Source organism: Diceros bicornis, chromosome 14, assembly GCF_020826845.1.
Source record: "Diceros bicornis minor isolate mBicDic1 chromosome 14, mDicBic1.mat.cur, whole genome shotgun sequence".
NCBI lineage: Eukaryota > Metazoa > Chordata > Mammalia > Perissodactyla > Rhinocerotidae > Diceros > Diceros bicornis.
Window position 1 is genome coordinate 48492645 of NC_080753.1, and position 9896 is coordinate 48502540.

At 37.6% G+C, this 9896-nt stretch overlaps 1 long non-coding RNA gene across 2 annotated transcripts in view; it reads left to right on the plus strand.

The window, feature by feature from the left end:
- Positions 1–8858, plus strand: part of LOC131414108 (uncharacterized) — a 75346-nt gene extending 66488 nt beyond the window's left edge. For both annotated transcript variants that reach the window (XR_009222121.1, XR_009222120.1), the window contains one exon: positions 8425–8858. This is a non-coding gene — a long non-coding RNA (uncharacterized LOC131414108). The remainder of the gene's footprint in view (positions 1–8424) is intronic.
- The last annotated feature ends 1038 nt before the right edge of the window (positions 8859–9896 follow it).

Sequence of the window (9896 nt, forward strand, 5' to 3'; positions counted from 1 at the left end):
GGGGTAGTTATTAAGGAATTAATTAACATACTCTCTATTAAACAACTGAGCCAGCAATGTCTTGGTACCCACAGCCCCACATCCATTCGTACAGCATGACTCACAGTCATATCCATCCTATGATACATGCAAAGAGCTGCCATTTAAGAAAATGGAACAATCTGCCAGGGGATAATTAGGGACCATAGGTGTAGGTGCTGGTACATGAAAAAGCAGAGCAAAGACTAATGTAAACCTTCCAACAGACAAGATATTTTAAAAGAAAAACAGATCTGACTAAGTGAGGAAAATGATAATGTATCCTCAGAGTAATTTGTATTGGCTGGCTCCTCAACTAACTGCCTGCACTCTTTTACTGTACAACTAAAGTCAATTATGTCACAAGGCACACCTCATGCACACGCACAAAGCCTGCAGTCAACCTACCCTTTCAAGGGAGACTGTGGGAAAACAGACCACATAGACGCAGAGGAAAACCATACCAGTAACCTGCTAACATATGTTCAACTAACATTATGTTCTAAACTGTGTGTTTTTGACTGAAGAGGTGGGAGGTGTTTGTGAATGCTGGGACCAAGAAGGCCTTACATATGCAGGTAGAGTAACAGTATGAGCTAAGGCAGAAAGATGGAAAAGAGCATGGCATCTTAGAGATAGAATCAAAGTTATGGACCATCCACCACATCAAAACTACTCAGCCATTCACTAACAAATATAAATAAATAATCAAGGCTCACCAGACATTTGAGGAACACCTACAACAAGGGGGTTTATAAAATCAACAAAAGAGGGCTTATAAAAAAGAGTAATGGTTCTGGAAAAAAAACAGATAATTCAGAAGGGAAAGAGAACTTAAAAATTATGATTTCAGTATTCTCAGAGAGATTTGAGAGCCTATCTTACCCAGAATTGAACAGGATAAAAGAACTAGAAATAGTTCTTGGAAATGATACATATGGTTGTCAAAATAAAACATTGAATAGGATAACTGAATAATAACTTGGACACAAGTTATTAAAGTTGGGATCTGAAAGATTCGTAGACGTTTATCTCTCCATGCACTTATGTCTAAGTACAGAAAGCAAAATGACAAAGAGATGAAAAACATGAGAGAAAATATTGAGACATGGATAATATTTATTAAAAATACATTAAGAGTTCAGATAGAAATTTAAAACATACTGTTGAAGATGGAAAATTTCTCTGAGTAGAAGATTCACATCTTCAGGTTTAAAAAGGGCTATAAAGTAACAATGTATTCATTTATTATTTGTATATTCAACAAACATTTCTTGAACTCAGTTTATTCAGAATTTTGTGAATATAGAAATGAGTATCAAAAAGAGTAAAAAATAATTTTAAAAAATCTGTAGTAGGTAATATTTTAAGATGGCCCCCAAGATTCCCACCCCTTTACGTACATGCCCTATATAGTCTCCCCTTGGGTATGAGGAGGGGCCCAGGACCATCATGGATGTAACTCTATGCTAGGTTACACTACATGGTAAAAGTGAAGGGATTTTGAAGATATAATTAAGGTCCTTAATCAGCCTGACTTTGAGTTAATCAAAAGAGAGATTATCTTAAGTATGCCTGACCTAAACAAGTGAGCTTTTTCAAAGGGGGCTTAGTACTTTCCTGAGCTCAGAGACTAGAAGCAGAAACTCTCTCTTTCTCTTGCTGCCTTTGAAGAAGCAAGCTGTTGTGAATTCTACAGCTTCAAGAAAATGAATTCTGCCAACAACCTAAGGGACCATGGAAGTAAATTCCTCCCTAGTCAAGTCTCTAGATGAGAATGCAGCCCACTAAACACCTTGATTTTAGCCTTGTGAGACCCTGAGCAGAGAATTTAGCTAAGACTTTCCTGGACTTCTGACCTAAGAAACTATGGTATAATTAACAGGTGTTTTAAATTGCTAAATTTATGGTAATTTGTTGAGCAACAATGGGAATCTAGTACAATATCCACATTTATTATGGTGAAATTTCAGAACTGTAAGTGTAAAGGAAAGCTCCCTAAAGCTTTCAAAGGAAAATTTTAGTTATAAAAATTAGAACAACTTTAGACTTTTCATTAACAAAATAATATTCTAGAAAACAATGGAACAATTCCTTCAATGTTCTGAGGGAAAATGATTTAGAGCTAAACAAATGAGAGAGTGAAACAGACATATTTTTTGACATGCAAGGCAAGGACTTTGAAAGTACACTGTCCATATGGTATGACTTGGAGAAAATTATAGAATATAAGATAAAAAAAAATCAATTTGACCTTTACTCTTGGAATAGTCTCCTTAGAGGAGTACACATGAATCTGTGCCAAATGTGTCACTTGGATCTGGAGTATTTGTAATATCATAGTATTGTAAATGCTGTTTATTGTTTTTCTTTTCACATTTTTATTGAGGTAGAATATATAGAGACTAATGAGCATCAAATTAGCTAATCTTCATAAGGTTTGATGAATTTTAAAGGTATATACACCTAAGTAACGATTACTAAGATAAAAATATAGAACACTTCTAGACTCCCAAAAGGTGTCTTTATGTCCCTTTCCAGTCATCTCTCTCCCCACACAAAATGGTAATCACCACTCCCACATCTATCTCTATTCATTGGTATCGTCAGTTCTTGAACTTCGTCTAAATGCTCTCTTATGATGTGTATTATTTTGCGCCTGGCTTCTTTTGCTGTGAGAGTCATGCTTATCATTGTGTTTGCCAGTAGTTCATTCTCTTTTCATTGCTGTGTAATATTTAATATATCACTTCATTTATACGCCACAATTTAGCTATTCTTCTTTTGGACATTTGAGTTGTTTTTGGTTTTTGGCATTATGAATAAGGCAGCCGTGAACATCCTTCCACAGTATTTTGGTGGATGTGTGCACTTATTTGCATATGGGCAAATACCTAGGAGTGGGATTGCTGGGTCATAGATATTTTTATTGTTTTTAACATTTACACTCAACCTATAGGGAAAACATTGAAGGCTCATATATAGTAACAAAGTAAATGAAAATAACAAAAATCTTGTAATTTAAAAGCAAGCTTAAAACTGACAGAAGAGCTAGGTGGAAAATAATAATACTCCAGCCCATTTATTCATATCCACTAAACATTAGTCAGGATAAACTTTTTGAAACTCTCTTCTGATAATGATTTGCCTCTGCTTAAAAACCATTAAGTGCCTTCCTCCCGCTCTTAGGATAAAGGCAAAACCCCTTAATAAAGCCTGCAAAGCTCGGCCTGCCTGGCCTTTATTTATCTTTTCTCTTACCCCTTTGCTCTTCCCAAATTTCTCCACTTGAGTCTCGCTGGGTTCTTCCATATCACACTCATCATGAGGTCTCTGCCACAGGGCCTTTACATGAGCTGTTCCTGTGCCTGGGATGCTCTTGTTACCATTTTCCACAGACTTAAATCCTATTCATCCTTCAGATTTCTTATCAAGGGTAACCTCTTCTGAGAAGCCATCCCTGACCTCCTTAATATAAATTCTCGTAACTATGAACTTCTAGGCAGCATTTGTCATTGAATCTTGTTTGTGTTATTATTGATTGATCTTTGCCTTTCTCGTTACGTGGTAATTTCCATGATGACAGGGTTTATGTCTGTTTTACTCACTGTTTTATTGCCAGAATCTAGCACAGGATTTGCTCAATGTGGGCACTCAATAAATATTTATCGGGCAAAAAAAAAAGAATCTTATATGGTGAAGATAATTTTGAAATTGAAGAGCAAATACCATTTTAAATTATGAATGTAATCACTTGAAGAATGGAAAATAATAATATAAATTGGAATGGACATCGGCGAAGACTCTAGTAAGTGAACTAAATTCCTCTTCTTTCTAGAATGAAGTCTATATAAGCTATCAAAAGCCCAGTACTTATAATTATGGTGATAATTACTACAAGAACTAAAATTAGAAACATTTAAATGTAATTATCTCTGGGAAATGATGCTGGGACTGGGAAATTGAGATTGGGGAGGTGGATTTTAACTTTAAAATTTTTACCCTTCTTTTTAATTTGTTTTGCTATATTACATTTATTATAATATAGAACAGAAGGCTGCGACTCAAGGTTACTATCCATTCTCAGCTTTAGAAAACTTTGGAAGACTGGGGAACCTAATTTGCATATGCGCCTCTGCGCTGGGGGTTGAGTGTAGGGTAAGGCACGTGTGACTAGGTATTTGAGGTTGTGGACAAATTTCCTAGATCTGTTATAAATTCAAGCCTTCTAGGGTAAAGTGAAGTAATGAAGCCACAAACTGATTTGAAGACTATCAAGGGTGAAAACAGGTTTTAGAAGTTCATGTAGTAAAAAGTCCAGAAGTTAGCTCAGGCAATCAGGGATTAGGACAAAACCTCACTCTCCTGGATGGTTCCTCCATTTGCTCCCATGCTAATCACAGGTCAGGGAGTAGCAGTACCAAACCAAAATTGGCCAGCTATCACAACGCAGGAGTGGAAGAGAGTGAACAAAATATTAGTCACATTATAGGTTCCAAAGAGAAGATCTCAACAAGTGAACAGGAGCAAATATTTTTAACCTAACTGGTGAATCCAAACTAGAGATTAGGATTATTGGGAGAAAACCTGGTAGTAGAACATGGGGATTTGGGGGCAGGGTGGTCCATATTAATTCTGGTACACCATGACTGACGTACAGTCTCAGCAACTCTCTTAAAGGGCCAGGATCTTGCCTTCTGGGCTGTGTCACTGAACATATCCAGTGTATGCCAACCTGTCCCCTAAATTTCAGCACAAAGCAAACTCTGTTTTGAAGCCTTTCTGTCGCCCAAAGCCAGAAAAAAGTCCCTTTCTCCTTCATCTCCCAACTCACTTTTTCCAAATTTTTATGGTATTTAGCACTTTATATTATGTACTCTGGTTTTGTATGTGCATTTCTTACTTCCCTCATTAATCTATGAGCTCACGAAAACTTGGGTATATGCATTCATCACAAGGACTGGCCATGGGCTTTGCACATCACCGGGGAAAGAAGATTCCAAAGCAGATTAAGGACTACCTGAGGACCCCAAGATGACAAATTTTGCCCACCTATTTTGAGACTGAATTGTCGCATCCAATGAGCCTTATGACTATGCTTTGGTTAGTGTCACAGAATTCAGAATTTATATTGCCATATACTTGCTATAAGTATAGACTATTATTTCCATTTATAATATTTAGGGGAATGGAAATGTTTTCTATCAGTGCTAACAAGTACTGCACATCTTTCTATGTCAGATATTTGTGTCAAGAAACTAGACGTTGATTTTCATTAATAAGAACTGAGACGATATTTGAATACACCTGTTTTTAATAACAATGGTTTGTGCAGGCTCCATAGTTTAAGCTACTTTCTAAGATTATATCATTTAAATCCTTAGAAAAGTTATAATATTCTTCCACAAAGGCAAGCTAAGACTCTACATATCCATTGTCTATAAACCTAAAATAGTAATGAAAATGTCTTAAGGAGAAGAAATTGAAGCAAAATTCATGCTACATTCAAAGCAAGCAATTTTCTGTGATTTTAAGTATATGCAAAGAAATTGTGAGTAACCTACACATTCAAGTTGTGATTTCTAAGAAATAAAGACGTGGGGTCTACTTATGTTCCAGGGAATTCCTTTTTTCCTCTTCTCTTAAGGCGGTTATCTCTTTTTGTGTTATTATGGATAAAATTGGTTTAGAACATAAAAAACAGAATTGATATTTCCTTCTTGAATAATTCAGAAGATAATGTATGCAGGAAAGTTTTTCCAAAGCATGTTTGAGTATATACTTTTGGATTTTACTGGAAAACATGTCATTCCATTCAGAACTCTGAATTAAGATGCACTATTTTTTGCTGAAGGCTATTTTAAATTAGGCTAATAAATTGCTACTCTCTGCCTTGCGTGATAATGCATTACATTATCTACTGATGTACATGTATTGTTTGACTCTAATGGTGTGGAAATTAAATGTTAGACATGGGCCAGATGTTCCTATAGATGAGTATGAAGTATGACTCTGGCAAAGTTATGTCTCACTGGGATGAAGAGGAAGAAAGCAATAACCAACAACAATAACAACCACCTCAAAAAATATCCTCTGATATTGGTCCCTTGTAACAACTAACATCGTGCAAGCCTAGATCCTCTCTTAGTCCTTGACTTTGAGGAATGTTATAAATGCCAGCAGTATTTGCACCTGTTCATGAGGAAAGAAATCTTGTTTCCTAAAATATAGAATAAAATAAAATCGTGAATATAAAACTACCTGGAGGGGTGTCCAGAGACAGCAAATATTTATCATCTTCATTTGACAGACAGGAGCAGCTCAGAATGTTTCTCTGGATTGTGCACCCCGACATGGCGGTGAGATTTCCACGGGTCACCCCTCTGCTCTGCGAAGAGTTCACAGCAGGGTAGGAGGGATATGGGAGTTGAGGGAAGGGAAATGGCAAACAAATGGGCCTTTTGGTGAATTTTAATGAAGATTCCCTGCTGGCTTTAGCCCCACTGGAAAAAAGGGGAAAAAAACCTCCATAATCTCCTATTCGAGGCTATTAGGAATGAGATCATAACTCAAATGGTAGAAACATGTGACAGGAATGAGGTGGGGGTGGGGAAGTACACAGGATGTTTGCTGCTGCTGTGTCTACTGATGCTAATCAGACTACCAATAATGTGTAGATACATCCTTGAAAATCATCAGAGAAGTTGTACAGGAGATGAATACATTGCATCATCATACCATAAATCAGCCACCCACTCATTGAAAAATGTTTTTGCAGATCTGTGCTGGTGGGTGTTAGGTGTGGGCTTCTGGACGCTTTGAGGTGGTATACTTTAGTTATGGATAAAAAGGTGAAGAAGAAATCTATGGGCATGTTCAATAATATCGGAGAACTGTGGAGAGAAACAAATTTAATCCGGTGAAAGGCTAGATCAGCATTTACAAGTATCTTCTTTTAAAAGAGCTTGCTGAATTCCAAGAGGAAAATCATGAGAAAATGTAAGACAGAGAAAGAGAAGAATTTATCCCTTTAAGAGTTATTTCAGCTGCAAGTGTTGCTCTCATTTTTTCCCCGCACTCTCTTGTGGTTTGCTTGAAATATGAGATAGTGAGGGATTCATTGCTTTGTGCACTAGAGGTTTTGTTTGTGTGCTTCTCTTCATTAACAGCGACATCTCCTCTCTGATTTATGTGAATTCATTGCTTTTTTCTTTATTTAGCATTGTTTCTGATTTTTAGTCCAATAAACTTTGATTTCTTGGGAGTACCCTAACTTTTCTCTTTTGCTTTGTTTTTCTTTCTCTCTTATATCTTTCTTCATTATGTCACTTTTGGAAAAAAAAAATTAGTGTTTTGAAAATCTTTTCCTTATTATTCACAAAGGTAACGTAGTTGGGGCCGGCCTGGTGGTTACGTTCGCGTGCTCGGCTTCAGCATCCCAGGGTTCACGGGTTTGGATCTCAGGCGTGACCTACACACCACTCATCAAACCATGCTGTGGCAATGTCCCATATATAAAGTAGAGGAAGACTGGCACAGATGTTAGCTCAGGGACAATCTTCCTCACCAAAACAAACAAACAAAAAAAAACAAATAAAGGTAAAGTAGTCAGTTTTTATTTCTCACGTGAATTTTCTATATGGATGAATGCCACACCTTTCTGGATCTCCTTCTCAAGCTAAACGTGAACAGAAAACTATTGTTTTCCCATTTTAAAATATTATTAATTACATACTCAATACGTTCATGGTGTCATCAGTTCCAGACAAATTAAAAGAGTCTATTCCTGCTTTCCCGGACCATTGAGGTGCATGAAATGATAAGTAACTATCTGGAACTCTCGCCTTTTGGATAAAAGTGTTTCCATTTCTCTTAATCTTGGACGTTTCCCTTCCTTATCATCTAATCAAATGGATTCTCATGATTCCTGAAACAGGCTGTTGGCAGAATACCCTTTGATAGGTTGATGTTGGTATTTTTGTGCTTAACAAGCTTCCTGGTTTTTCTGCCAAAATAAAAAATTGAAAACCTCTCTCTCTGGAGGTTTTCTCTTTTTTTTCCGCCTTGCTCCTTTTTTTATCTTAGAAAATATCTTGGGGCTGGCCCAGTGGCGGAGCGGTTAAGTGCGCGCACTCCGCTGCGGCGGCCCAGGGTTCCGATCCCGGGCGCGCACCGACGCACTGCTTGTCAAGCCATGCTGTGGCTGTGTCCATATAAAGTGGAGGAAGATGGGCACGGACATTAGCGCAGGGCTAATCTTCCTCACACACAAAAAAAGAAAATATCTTTATTGATGAGATATATTAAATAGAGTCATTGAATAAGCAGAGCAAAAAGGGGGAAATGAGGGAGAACAAGGAGAGAAAACATGAGTTTCTGATGCTCTTGCTTGGTCATTTCTTCTAGACTCATACCTTCAGCACTGGCGCATTAAGTGGATGGACTCAGGAAGAAGGGAAAAAGGAGGCCACTTGGACCAACATTAGCCTCTACGAGAAGAGTCATCCGCAGAATCTAGACTAGTTCACCAGATATCTTATTGGGGTTGGAGACTAAATCCCTAATGGGGTTTGTCCTCTGGATACACACATCCTTTGAAGACCTAAAGAAGTAGACGACCATGGCAGGACCACATGGGAATCCAGGATCCTCAGTAATATTCAGATACTAAGCATTGTATAGCTAGAATGGTATATTGGTAAAGAACATGAATTTGGGAGTTAAGCAGGCTTGAAACAGAATCACATCTTCACCACCACCTAGCTGTGTGGTCATGGACAAGTTGTTTATACTCACTCATCTCAGCTTTCTCATTTGTACAATAAATTGATTATAGTACCTACTGCATAGGATTGTTGTGATTATTAAATGAGATAATACACATAAAAATGTTTAACTTAGTGCCTAGTGCTTACACTCTCAACACATGTTATCTGCTATGAGAAGAGCATTAAAAATAATCATAATCACATTAGTAAAGGTTAGCAAGAGAGATTATTTTTAAGAGCCCGGTCAGACTCTGGCTGTTTGAGACAGTCAGATAAATTCCTTTTTCTACTTTATTTCCCATGTCAGACTTATTATGATCCCTGTGAAATAGGTGTTGCAAGGTTTATCGGGTGATCATGACCATGTAATATATTAATTTGGGTGTAGTCAAAACAGACTCAATATTTTTGGAAAATTAATTTTCATTTTTCAAGCCCACTGTAACTGGCCAGTCTATCAATTAAATCAACAAAATTAATCAGGTTCTCAATCTAATAAGTGCTAGAGGCTGCTGCACAATAAATATGAGCGTTTTCCCAAAATCCAACAATCTTGGTAGATTGCAATTTTGAAATCTAACTGAGGAATTGAGCCTAACACATGAAACAACATGAAGGCAGAGATAAAAACAATATTATGACAAGAACTTGGCTTTTAAGACCATTATGAAGTGTACTTATCCATTCCTCGTTGTTAGTGCTGTTGAGTCCAATTCCAACTCCTAGCCATCTCTGTGCACAGTAGGGTGGAGCCCTGGCCTGGTGTTTTTGCGCCATCCTCTCACCTTTCAGTGCTATATCAGACAATGCTCCACTGATAGCCATAGGGTTTTCATGGCCCATTTTTTTGGAAGTGGGTGGGCAGGTCCTCTTCTCATCTGTTTCAGTCTGGAAGTTCCACTGAAATCTGTCCACTAGGGGTGACTCTGCTGTATTTGAAATACTGGTGGCATAGCTTTCAGCATCACAGCAACACGCAGTGACCATAGTATGACAACCGACAGACAGGAGGTGTGATTCCCTGACTGGAAATGAACCTAGGCCGCAGTGGTGAGAGTGCTGAATCTTAACCACTAGACCACCAACCTATTCACTTAGGTCTTGTAGTTT